General features: G+C 36.7%; 1 long non-coding RNA gene across 6 annotated transcripts in view; it reads right to left on the bottom strand.

Moving 5' to 3' along the window:
* Nucleotides 1-12159, bottom strand: part of LOC143661003 (uncharacterized) — a 55523-nt gene that overhangs the window by 24582 nt on the left and 18782 nt on the right. For all 6 annotated transcript variants that reach the window (XR_013164374.1, XR_013164377.1, XR_013164373.1 and 3 more), the window contains 2 exons: nt 3173-3276; nt 2343-2461 (listed from right to left, as the gene is read on the bottom strand). This is a non-coding gene — a long non-coding RNA (uncharacterized LOC143661003). The remainder of the gene's footprint in view (nt 1-2342; nt 2462-3172; nt 3277-12159) is intronic.

Raw genomic sequence — 12159 nt, 5'->3', positions numbered from 1 at the left:
AAAAAAGGGGTTGCAGTTCTTTATTTCAATGAAATAAAATAATTTGTACTAGACACTTAGTAGATATTGGAGATAAAGGTGCTGAACAATTGTAGCCCCTTGAAAAGTTTCTAGCTCAGTTGAACAAGCAAAGAGAAAATCTCCTTTCAAAGGTAGAGCAATGACCCTGATGTTATGGGGTGAAAGTACAGCCAACTAGTGGAGCTTTGTAGAGTAAGTCTGGGTGAGTAGGTTGACATAATGAATTTCTAAACTTTCAGCCCCTTTAACACACCCCATTCCTTCTTTAAAACTGTCCCAAGGAGTTTCTAGCATTTAAACATCTTAATGTTGGCTACTATTTCAGTTTGCTAAAGCTGCCAGAATGCAATATATTATAAATGAATTGGCTTTTATAAAGGGGATTTATTAAGTTGCAGTTACAAGTTACAATTCTAATGCTGTGAAGATGTCCAATTTAATGCACCAATAAGAAGATAATTTCTTGGAGGAAAGGTAGCCAGCATCTGTCAGCTGGAAAAGCACATGGGTAGCATTGGGTGGTCCTTGGTTTCAGTTTGCTGCTTTCAGCTTCTAATTCTAATTACTTTTACTCTAAACATCTGTAGGCCCTCATTTAGTTTCTCTGGGGTAAACTCTGGATTTCTTCTCCTAGCTTGGCATTTCCAAATGTCTGTGTCTTGGTTTCATTTCTCTGCTCTCTGTGTGGGTTCTAAGCTCTCTCTCCATAAGGTCTTTTAAGGACTCCAGTAAACTAATTAAGACCTACCCTGAATGGGCAGGGGCTACATCTCCATGGAAATAATCTTATCAAAACTTCCCCACTCACAATTGGGTAGATCGCATCTCCATGGAAACAACCTAATCAAAAGATCCCACACAAACCATATGTCTGTCCCTATGCAATTGGATTAGGATTAAAAGAGCTTGGCATTTCTGGGGGTACATAACAGTTTCAAGCCAGTACAGCCAACATTGGATTCCATTTTGAGACAACCAAATGAACAATGGTTGAGATATTATCAGTTAGCTGCTCAAGATAATAGATGTTAAATCCTGAATCTTTGAGCAATACATCCATGCAATAATTCAGCTCAATCCAACAGATTTCCTTTCTCCTTGGTCTAATGACTTTATAACTCATTCCAACCCTCCAAGTTTCTACAGTTATTAAATGGGTAAACACTGTAGCTAAAATGTGGAGGATAGATTTGAGAGACAAAATATATCAGGAGTAAGTATTATATCAAAGTCCAGTGTTTGATATTTCCGGTGTTACTATCTAGGCTCAACTTGGGTTGGAGGGAGAAGCATATATAATTAAATATAATGTCTGGGAGTCACTTGTCATTGAAATGTTTAAAAATATTTAATATCTAAATGTGGCCTCTCTCTAAGTCAACACTGCAAATAAACTCACTACCCTTCCCCCATTGTGGGACATGAATCTCAGGGATGGAAATCTCCCTGGCAATGTGGGACATGACTCCCAGGTATGAACCTGGTCCTGGCAGGAGGGGATTGAAAAAGCCTTCTTGACCAAAAGGGGGAAGAGAGTAATGAAACAAAATAGAGTTTCAGTGGCTAAGAGATTTTAAATAGATTGGAGAGGTCATTCTTGAGGTTATTCTTAAGTATTATACAGATATTTCTTTTTAGTGCCTAGTACATTAGAATAGCTGGAAGGAAATACCTGAAACAATTGAACTGCAATGCAGTAGCCCTGATTCTTGATAATGATCGTATAATTATGTAGCTTTTATGTGTGACCATGTGATTATGAAAACTTAGTGACTGGTACTTCCTTGGTCCAAGGTATAGGTAAATGAGAAAGCAAATAAAGACAAAAATAAATTAATAAAAGGGGTTGAAGGGTTATGAGCTGTTTTTCAGGTTCTTTTCTTAAAAATTTTTGAAGTAATAAATGTTCTAAAATTGATTGTGGTGATGAAGACACAACTATATGATGATACTATAAGCCACTGATTGTATATACTTTGGCTGGTTATGCTAAGTGAATATATCTCAGTAAAATTGCATTAAAAATAAGCTACCTGACAATAAAAAAAAGTAGCATCCTGAAAAAATACTGAAATGGGTGTTTGGAAACCTTTTGTTGTAAGCATACATTTACTTTTTAAACTATTTGAACTTCAAAATGTGACTTAGAAACAAAAGGTTACATTATGGCTCGTGTGAGCCAACCTGTGAGCAAGAGAATACATGTATTAAGAATGCAGGGAGATCTAATAGAGTCAAGAGGCTATTCTGGAGGTTTTCTTATATATTATATAGATATTCCTTTTTAGCTTCTTGAGTATTAGAATAGTTAGAAGGAATACCTGAAACTGTTGAACTGTAATCCAGTAGATTGGTTCTTGATGATGATATATAAGTATATAGCTTTTGTTGTTTGACCGTGTAGTTGTGAAAACCTTGTGACTGACACTCTCTTTAACCACTGTATGGGCAGAAGAGTAATAAAGACTAATTAAATAAATAAAGAGAATAAATAAATAAAAATAATAAAAACACCCCAAATATTCCATTCCCCTAACCCCCCCCCCATTTACTTATTTATGTTTTGGGGCAATGGAAATGTTCTAAAACTTTGGTGATGAATGTTACAGTTCACAACATAACAATGTGCTGATACCGTGAGCCATTATTGTACACTTTGGATGGATTATATGTTGTGTGAATATATTTCAATGAAATTGCATTAAAAGAATGTAAGCAGACTCGGCTAAAACTACAATGAATCACAGAATGTGATTATTTCTCAACTGGTGAGCTGGTGGCACACTTAAATGGAGATGAGATTGCTCAGAGAAGTGGGCAGAGACATTGTGTGCAGGTGGTCAAAAACAGCCATGTGTAGTGTGAAATTTGTGTCCATGCTCTGCATGGACTAATTTGGAGTCCCTTCACAGAAAGGTGGTGTGCTGGTTTGGAGCTGTTATATACCCACAAAAGGCCATGTTCTTTTAATCCATCTCTGTGGGGGCAGACCTATTGTGAATGGGACCTTTTGGTTCAATTGAGATGTGACCCAGCCCACTCAGGGCCGGTCTTAATCCCTTTACTGATGTCCTTTATGAGTATAAGAGAGAAAAAACACCCAGAGACATTTAGAGAGAGCCACTGAACCCAGAAGTTAAGAGAGAAGTACCAGCAGATGTCACCATGTGCCATCCCATGAGATGGAGTAACCCTGGATGCCAGCAGCCCTTCCTCAGAGAAGGTATCCTCTTGATGCCAGACATTTTTATGGCCCTAGAACAGTAAGTTAATAAGCTCATAAATCACTATTGAAAATGCCAGCCTGTTTCTGGTATAACGCATTCTGGCAGCTTGAGCAAACCAAAACAGATGGCATGGCTAGAAGCTGTAGGTGTTAACTTCCTGAAAGATATTTGAGGCTGTGAAGAAAGGAAGTCTATGGAATCATGATAAGTCTATAGCAGCCACACTCATTTGGCTAGGTTAAGGGGGAAGCAATATCCTCAGAGAGGGCAAAGTTGCAGTCACAGCAGCACACTGTCTTCCTCAAACAGAAGGCATGAAGCCAGAGCAAAACATGAACAGACCCCTTAAGAGTCTACGGGGAAGACTCGGAGAGGAGGAGTTAATACCTTTCTTTTGGGGGCATTACCCTCATGGTGAAGGCTTAAGCTTTGGGACCAGACTGCTGAGTGTGAATTCTGGTTTTGTCCTGTATGAGTTAGGGTAAGATTCTTAATCTCCCTATCCCCGTCCATGAAATGTAGATTTTAATAGTGTCTGTGTCATAAAATTATTTTAAACATATTTCAAAAGATATAATGTATGTAAAGTACTAGAACAGTGCTTGCCATCTACATAAATACCAGCTATTACTATTTCCATTTAGAATATTAATCAGAGTCTTGAGTTTATATGGGTGATAATAAGCTTTTAAGGCACTCAAACTAATTGTGGGGAAAGACATCTAAAAATCAACTGTAATACAATTGGATAAATGATCTAACAGAGATAGGGGCAAGTGCAATGCCGGCATACATGAAGGAGCATATATTTTTAAATTTTGGAATGTTGTCACTTCACAATGAAGGTACAATTTCCTCTAGGATCTGAGGGGTGAGTAGGGGTTTCCAGAGGTCTATGGAAAGCTGTTTAAACCATGACTTTTAAAAATAGGTTTCAACAATCATAGATTAAAATCTATTTAAACTATGATTGTTTAAAATCATTTCAGCCTTAGATCTCATGTGTCTTAGCAGGTATTGTGGGGTAGAATGTGACTGAGGTTTAAAATGTAGGAATGAGAGGAAAGGAGGCAGAAATATCAACAGAGAAGACTGGATGGGACAGGTACCAGAAAACACAGAAACTGGAGTTCATTGCAGACAGACTCAATGATATCCCATATTTGTATGGGATGTTTAAATATGCATTAGAATCATCTGCATCACTCAACATATGCTGTTGCTAAGCTTTCTTCTTTCTGGATGAGATTCTAATTTGGTAGATTTTTATGAAGTCCAGGGATTGTTCTGATCTCCACTAGCTATTGTGAACTAGGGCTCTAGACCAGTGGGACTCAAACTTCCACGTGTACCGGAGTCTTCTGGAGAGCTTGTAAAAGCGGTTGACTGGGCCCTACCTCTACACTTTCTGATTCAGTAAATCTGGGTGAGCCTGAGGGTTTTTATTCCTGATAAATTCCCAGTGGGTGAGATCGACACTGCTGACGTGAGGATGGTATTTTGAAAATCATTGATGGGGGCCAACGATGTAGCTAGGATAGAGTACACATCAGAATTAGTTGAGGGCTTTACTCAAAATTTCTACACACCGACCCCAGGACCTATACTTGGCTGTTTCCTAATCCCTGTGTCAACCTTGTCCTCACCCCAAATCCTGATATGCCCCAGGCTAGATATATTTTTAAAAACACTGTCTAGGTTCAGTTGTTAGAAAACCAAATGGGACACCATAACTGAAATTGCTTTGTGACTGCAAAAGGGCCATATGCATGAAAGGCATGAATTTTTTGCTAAGGACCCTAATACCGCTCTACACAAGTTCAAGTTCAGAATAATTCTGTATTTGTTGCCAAACTGCATATTTAGAATGAGAGGGAAAAAGATCTTAGAGAGGAATGATATAAATTCAATATATTTTGGAAATATTTATTACACATCTGTTATGCCCATCTCGGTAAATGTTAGTTTACGTCTTGCCTTCTGGATTAGGTGATGAACAGCAGTATTTGATAACTGTGTGCCCCTCTCTGCCTGCTTGCCTGATATTTAGAAGTAATTTAGTCCAAAACATATCAGATCCTGAGTAGGCTTAGTGAAGTGAGAATTCCTTTCACAGGTTCTAAATGATAAAACGTTCATAGAAAAACATTACTAGTTGATGTTCTATAATCATTATGGAGAGTTCACTGAGCAAAAAGGGGGCAAAGACCAGCCTTTGAATACTACCTACAGAATAAAAGCAATTTCTCTGGGATAGACTGAAGAAGATAATCATGGGGTGGAATGAGTGCTTTCTTCAGAAAACCCGTCTCTATAAAATGAGAATATATATTGAGCTCTTAAAAAAAAAAAAGTATCAGCTGGAGATGGTAATGGTATGAGGTTATTGTTCAACTTTTTCCAGTGCTGGTAAAAAATACAAAAAAGAAAACACTATTTAAAACTTTGATTGCAAACAAGAAAATCAAAAGTGAAACCATCACCACTACCACAAAGGCCATCTTTGCTCAAGTCTCCCGTCAAAATTGACGTTTGGGTTTTAAGATGATATTCAAAGATATATTTTCCTTAAAAATGGTTTGGATCATAAAGCATCTCTCAGAGTTTTCCTCTGTTTCTTTTGTAAGGATTTTTATATCTGCCTTGGGAAGCTAAGAGTGGAGGCAGAGAGACAGAAAAGAGAGAGAACAGGCATTGCCCAAAGAGTTGGAGGCAGACAAGATAAACAAGAAATCTTTATATTTATTCTCTGACAAATTCTCCCTTTGATATAAGCATTCAGATTACAAATTTTCTTTTATATTAATCACTATGAAACTCAGCCTGTAATGTTTATGTATCATAATTTCATTGAGATATATTCACATAGCAAAGAAACTACCCAAAGTATATAATCACTGGTTCACAGTACTGTCACATGTCTGTGTGTAGAGCCCCATGATCAAATTTAGAACATTTTATTACTCCAGAAAATGAAAGAAAATGTAAAAGAAAACCCTAATCCTCCCATATTCATTATGCCCCTTGTCCCTGTACTACTGACCCCATAAAGCTGGTGTGGTACATATGTAACTATTATGAAAGAATATTAAAATATTACTGTTAACTGTTAATTCCATAGTTTGCAGTAGGCACATTTTCCCCATATACCCCTTTATTATTACTTCCTTATTAATATCTGGTATATCTGGTCTAGTTCATGAAATCTCTTTTTTATATTTGTACACTTAATCGCTGACATTGTCCACTACAAGATTCGCTGTGTTATACATTCCCATGTTTTAACCTCCAGCTTTCCTTCTGGTGACGTACATGACTCTAAGTGTCCCCTTTCCACCACACTCACACACCATTCAATGCTGTTAATTGTTCTCACAATAAAGTGCTGCCATCACTTCTGTCCATTTCTAAACATTTAAGTTCGCCCTAGTTAAACATTCTCCATATATTAAGTAACTGCTTCCCATTCTTTAGCCTCACTCTATGTGCTGGCAACCTTTATTTTACACTTTATGTCTGAGTTTACATATTAGAATTACTTCATATCAGTGAGATCATAGAATATTTGTTCTTTTGTGTCTGACTCATTTTACTTACATAACATCCATGCTTCAGGGCTTCATTCCTTCTCACTGCTGAATAATAATCCATTGTATGTACCACATTTTGTTTATCCAATCATCAAATGATGGACTCTTGGTTTGTTCCCATCATTTGGCAACTGTAAGTAATGCTGCTATGAAAACCAGTGTGCAAATGTCTGTTCATGAGCCTGCTTTCAGAAAATCCCTAGTAACAGCATGGCAGGGCAGTAAGGCAACTTTATAGTTCACTTCTTGAGGAATTTCCAAACCATCCTCTACAGCGACTGTACAATTTTACCTTTCCATCAACAGTAAATCCTTGTTCCAATTTCTCCACATCCTGTCCAACCTTGTGGTTGCCTGTTTAAAAGCAGTCATTCTAGGAGATGTGAGATGATAGCTCATTGTGGTTTTGATTTGCATTTTCCTAATAGCTAGTTAAGCTGAGCATCTTTTCATGTGCCTCTTAGTTTTATCTGTAATTCTGCTTTGGAGAAATGTCCATTCATGTCTTTTGCCCTTTTTTAAATTGGGTTGTTTGTCTTTTTATTGTCGAGTTGTAGGATTTCTTTATATATATACTGGATATCAAACCCTTATCAGATATGTGGTATCAAATATTTTCTCCCTTTGAGTCAGTTGCTTTTTCACCCTTTTGACAATGTCCTTTGAAACATTTAAATATTTGATTTTGAAGAGTTCACATTTATCTATATTTTCTTTCGTTGCTTGTGCTTTGGTTGTAAAGCCTAAGAAATTACTGCCTATCACTGGATCTTGAAGATGTTTCCCTACATTTTCTCTAGGAGTTTTCATGGTACTTTGATCCATTTTGAGTTATTTTTTGAATGGGGTGTGAAATTAGGGACCTCTTTCATTCTTTTGGTTATGAATATTAAGTTCTCTCTTATTGAAGGGACTGTTCTGTTTCAGTTGAGTGGGCTTGGGAAACTTATTGAAGAATCAATTGACAACAAACTTGAGGCTCTGTTTGTGATTTCGCAATTCAATTCTATTAACCAATATGTCTATATTCATGATAATTCCATGCTCTTTTGACCACTGTGGCTTTACAATGTTCTTTAAAGTCAGGAAATGTGGTACTTCCCACTTCATTCTTTTTCAAGATGTTTTAGGCCATTTGAGGTCCCTTACCCATCAAATTAAATTGATAAGTAACTTCATTTCTGTAAAGAAGTATATTAGAATTTTTATTGGTATTGCATTGATTTTATAGATCAATTTGGGTAGAATTGACATCATAATGAAAGTTACCTTCTAATCCATGAACACAGAATATGTTTCCACTTATTCAGGTCATTTTGATTTTTTTTTTTAGCAATGTTTTGTAGTTTTTTGTGTATAAGTCCTTTACGTATTTTCTTAGGTTTATTCCTAGATATTTGTTTCGTTTAGGTACTATTGTAAATGGAATGTTTTTCTTGATTACCTCCTTCAAAAGCTCATTACTGTTGTAGAGAAATACCATTGATTTTAGCATGGTGATCTTGTATCCCACCATTTGCTGAACTAGCTCATTAGCTCAAGTAGCTTTGCTGTTGTTATTTCTAGATTTCCTAAATACAGGATCATGTCATCTGCAAATAATGACAGTTTTAATTCTCCTGTTTGGATATCTTTTTATTTCTTTTTTTGGTCTAATGACTCTAGTTAGAACTTCTAGCACAATACTGAACAACAGTTATATCAGTGAATATCCTTGTTTTAGAGGGAAAGCTTTCAGTCTCTCACTATTCAGTATGATGTTAGCTGTGCATGGGGTTTTGATATATGCCCTTTGTCATGTTGAGGAAGTTTCTTTCAATTCCTATCTTTTGAAGTGTTTTCATCAAGAAAGAATGCTGAATTTTGTCAAATGCCTTTTCGGTATCAATCAGGAGGGTCATGTGCTTTTTCCCTTGTATTTGTTAATGCAGTAGATTACATTAATTAATTTTCTTGTGTTGAACCACTCTTGTAAATCTGAAATAAAATTCACTTGGTCATGGTGTCTAATTTTTTTTTAATGTGCTGTTGGATTTGATTCACAAGTATTTTGTTGAGGTTTTTTGTGTCTATATTCATTAGAGAGATTGGCCTGAAGCTTTCTTTTCTTGTAGTATCTTAATCCAGCTTTGGAACTAGGATAATGTTGGCTCCATAGGATGAGTTTGTGTCCTTCTTCATTTTTTTGGAAGAGTTTGAACAAGAATGGTATTAATTCTTCTTGAAATGCTTGATAAAACTCATCTGTGAAGCCATCCAGTCCTGAACTTTTCTTGGTTGATAGGTTTTGATGAGTGATTTGATCTCTTTATTTGGAATTGGTTTGTTGAGGTCTTCTATTTCTTCTTGAGTCAGTGTAGGTTGTCTGTATGTTTGTAAGAAGTTGCCCATGTAATGTAAGTTTTCTAGCTCGTTGATATTCTGTTGCTCACAGTAACCACTTATGATCTTTTTTTTTTTTTGGATTTTTAAAAGGGGAATTTAATAAGTTGCTAGTTTACAGTTCTAAGGCCAACTTATGATCTTTTTTATTTCTTCTGGGTCCGTGGTAATTTCCCCTCTCATTTCTGATTTTATTTATTTGCGGCTTCTCTCTTGTTGTCTTTGTCAGTCTAGCTAAGGGTTTGTCAATGTTATTGATTTTCTCAAAGAACCAACTTTAGGATTTAATGATTCTATTGTGTTTTTATTCTGCATTTCATTAATTTCTACTCTAGTTTTTCCTTCTTTCTTTCTGCTTGCTTTGAGATTAGTTTGCTGTTCTTTCTGTAGTTTCCCCAGTTGTCCATTTAGGTCATTGATTTCAGCTCTTTTTAATGTAGGCATTTAGGGCTATAAATTTCTTAATCAACATTGCCTTTATTGCATTCCATAAGTTTTGATACAGTTTTCTCAGTTTCATTCATCTCAAGATATCTAATGATTTCTCTTGTAACTTCTTTTTGACACATTGATTGTTTAAGAGTGTGTTGTTTAACTTCCATATGCTTAACAAATGGTTCTTCATTCATTATTGATTTCTAGCTTCATTCCATTATGATCAGAGAAGGTGCCTTGTATAATTTGTCCTTTTGAATTTATTATGACTTGTTTTGCACCCAATAAGTGATCTATTTTTGAGAATGTTCCATGAACACTTGAGACGAATGTGTAAACCGCTGTTTTGAGATGAGTGTTCTATATATGACTGATAGATCTAATTCATGTATCATCATTTAGGTTCTCTGTTTCTTTATTGATCCTCTCTTTAGTTGTTGTATCTATTGGAGAGAATGGTGTGTTGAAGTTTCCCACTATCATGGTAGAATCATCTATTATTCCCTTCAATTTTGCCAGGATTGCCTCATGTACTTTGGAGTACCTTTATTAGGAGCATAGATATTTAAGACTTTATTTCCTCACGTTGAATCATTCCTATTATTACTATATAGTGTCCTTCTTTATTCTTGTAGCGTTTTTTAATTTAAGGTCTAGTTTTTCTGATATTAGCATAGCTACCCCAGCTTTCTTTTCATTATTACTTATAGTAGTTCTCGTAGAACCCCCATTCTTTATTAATGGACTCAGCTTCTGTTTATCTATTAATATTTTAAATTCATTTTTTTAATGACAGTTTTAATGGATAGAGAATTCTTGGGCAGGAATTTTTCTTTCAGTATCTTAAATATTACACCACTGCCTTCTTACCTCCAAGGTGTCTGATGAGAAATCAGCACGTAGTCTTATTTGGCTTCCTTTGGGTGTGATGAATTGCTTATCTCTTGCTGCTTTCAGAATTTTCTTATTCCTTTGGCATTTAACAGTCTAATTATTATTATGTGTCTTGGAGTGGGTCTATTCAGATTTATTTGGATTGGAGTACATTGGGTTTCTTGGATTTGCCTAGTTTTGTCTTTTATAAGGGTTGGGAAATTTTCAGCCATTATTTCTTTGAGTAGTCTTCCTGGAACTTTTCCCATCTCTCCTCCTTCTGGGAACCCATGATACATATATTTGTGCATTTTGTGTTGCCAGTCATTTTCCTGAGAACCTGCTCAAATTTTTTTCCATTTTTTCTCTGTTCTGTTTGTTTCAATTCTTTGATTTGTTTTCTAGCTCACCGATTCTTTCTTCTGCCTCGTCTAATCTGTTATTGTGTGTCTACAGTATATTTTTAATTTCATTTACAGTATCTTTTATTTCCATAATCCATTTTCCATGTATTTGTTCAATTTTTTATGCTCTTCTAGTGTCTTCTTAATCTCTTTATATACATTTTCATTTCTTTGAATTGATTCAGGAGATGGGCTTGCACATTTTTTATTGGTTCCATATTTTGTGTCTCCTCTACTGTTAGATCTGCTCCTTTAACTGGGCCATTTCTTCTTGAGTTTTAGTATACCTTGTGTTTTTTTTTTTTTTTTTTTTTTTTTTTTTTTTGCTGCTATCTGATCATCTGGTTATCATACTGGGTCTATTCTGAAGGTCAATTTCTCTGTCGTGTCTAGAGTTTTGTTGTTGCCTGGGTTTGTATTAGGGCACTGCTTTAAAAGATTGGGTATCCATATGTCTCAGCCAAAACAGGGCTGGGTAACCATGGTGGGTTCTAGACCAGCTCCAATGAGTCTGGAATATGGTCTGGAGAGGTTCTGAAAAACCCTACAATTCCCCTCACTTTAAAGCCTACCCAGAAAATGGCACTGTACGGTGACTTGACAGTTCTCAGAAAATGATTCCCTCCTGGAACCCTGGAAGTATCTGACCAACAAGGGCTGAAACTGGGCTTTCTTCACTGGCCAAGATCTATATCAATCTGGGGCTGTGTCCTCCATTGTACTTATGGCAGAGGATTCCCTGAGCTTCCCCAGTCTGCAGCTACCCCCCCCCGCCCCAGGCAAGCATCAGTCCCCCTGATGTGTTTTACCTCAAGGAGGATAGGGGGGATAGGCGTCAGGACTCAGGGCTTGAATCACAGTATCTGCCCATGTGCTCTCCTATTCTTCATCCCTTACTGACCTGGTCCTTGAAATGTCCTCCACTCTCCCCTGAGTCCCAAAACAATTGATTTGGGCCATTTCTTCCTGCCTATTTGCTGCTTTTAGGTAAGATTTTGTGGTTTCCTCACTGATCCTCCATTTTGGAAATTTCTCCTTGTTGCCCTTTTGTATTCTACCCTTCCGCACACCTTAAATCTTACCCAGGGTCCCTGTGGGCTTGGCTCTCTGTGTCTGGATAGAGTGGGGGATCTGTCTCACTTCTGTGAGGGATTTTATATTTCCTGTCCCCCAGAGGGAGGTGGGAAAGATCCCAGCTACTGCCTCTGGGCACTTCCCAAGGTGTGT

This window comes from Tamandua tetradactyla, chromosome 2 (assembly GCF_023851605.1).
Source record: "Tamandua tetradactyla isolate mTamTet1 chromosome 2, mTamTet1.pri, whole genome shotgun sequence".
NCBI lineage: Eukaryota > Metazoa > Chordata > Mammalia > Pilosa > Myrmecophagidae > Tamandua > Tamandua tetradactyla.
This window is presented reverse-complemented; position numbering and strand designations above follow the sequence as displayed.